The 1,506-nt window shown below is 24.1% G+C and overlaps 1 long non-coding RNA gene across 1 annotated transcript; it reads right to left on the bottom strand.

The window, feature by feature from the left end:
- Window positions 1–78: 78 nt before the first annotated feature.
- Window positions 79–1,506, bottom strand: LOC110278465 (uncharacterized). The gene is made up of 3 exons (XR_008006919.1): window positions 1,431–1,506; window positions 779–829; window positions 79–286 (listed from the first exon to the last, which is right to left on the bottom strand). It is a non-coding gene; the product is annotated as an uncharacterized LOC110278465 (long non-coding RNA).

The raw sequence follows: 1,506 nt of genomic DNA, 5'->3' as shown, positions 1-1,506 counted from the left end.
TCCAATGAAAAATTGGTTCACTTCATTAGATACAACATGAAGTTTAATTAATTATAAGCATGAGGGGAGTATTTATATTGATATATATGCATACTAATATATATAAAACTAATTAATCAACCTAGATATAGTAATATAATTCACTACCATACACAAAGGAATTAATATTCAGCAAAGGCCTCTCTTCTTTAATTAATTAAGTGCAGGTGCAGCCATCATCATATCTCCCATTAAAATCCAATAATTCTTTTTGCTCATCTCTTTGTTCTATGTTACTGCAGTTTTCCTAATATAAAAAAGGAAAAACAAAATATTACTTATTGTTGTTAGCTGAAAATTGGACAAATTAATTGTTCTCTTCTAAAATAAACAAAATGCCAAGAAAAAGTTAAAGTGTTACATTTATTTTGGTTTGAGGTTATACCTTTGTTTATGGAATAATAATGCTTGGGGTTGTATTTCCTTTCCTAACAAATGGTTTAGTGGGAGGGAAAAAAAAGTTCTTTCAAAGATGAAAAATACACTAAGAAATTAATTAATTAAAGAATTTAATTTTAATATAGTGACAGTGTAAACAATTTTATATGTATATTAAATTATGTAATGACACATTAATAAAAATAATTATTTTATACATTGACCATGTATATAATTATAAAAAAAAAGTAAATATAATTTAGACAACGGTATAAAATTTTTTTCACTGTCAATCTATTAAAATTAAATTTTTAATTAAATATTTTAAATGTGCGTAAATTCAGTTGAACCTGATCTCCACCTTTAAATCTTCCATTTGTTTTGGCTTCTCAAACTGGTTTCCATACAAAACCTAAAAATGCAATAGATAAGTCAAAGAATCATTAACCTAATTATGATTAGTGTGGCAAAAGTTGAAAACTTTATAGCAAACAAACAATAACTAAATTGTAATAATAATCGTCATTCCAAAACACCTATGTCATAAAATTATTTTTTTTAAAAAATTTAAATCGTTAAAAAGATACATAAATAATTTTATTTCTAATACAAAAATTAAAGTTTATAGGTCATAGAAACTCTAATATATTAATATCTGATATTATGATATAAAATTATGTTTTAAAAAAATTTAAGTTAATAAATTCAATGAGATACATGAATAGTTATATCTTTAACAGTAATATTAAGAAGACAAAAAAAACAGTCAGAATTTGTCTTATTTAGCATTTATTAATTGTCGTAATAATTAATGAATATTAAATAAGGCAAGTTACGACTATTTTGACTATTTTTTTTTTGTTACTAAACATTTCCCTATCTTTAATATCTTAGTTGGCTAATGTGACTTCAATATATTGGATTGGTCAAATATTTATAACAGAATAATGGGATTCAGGAAAAACAATGAAGAAGGTAAATTGTAATAGTAATATTAGAGAAAGGAAAAGAACCTTGGAAGTAGAGAGAGGAGAAGTTGCAGTATCTTGCAAAGAAGCATCATCATCATGCAAAGCTGTTTTGAAATTC

Source organism: Arachis duranensis, chromosome 3 (genome assembly GCF_000817695.3).
Source record: "Arachis duranensis cultivar V14167 chromosome 3, aradu.V14167.gnm2.J7QH, whole genome shotgun sequence".
Taxonomy (NCBI): Eukaryota; Viridiplantae; Streptophyta; class Magnoliopsida; order Fabales; family Fabaceae; genus Arachis; species Arachis duranensis.
Note: the sequence above shows the minus strand (reverse complement) of the source record. Positions and strands in the feature narration are given on the sequence as shown.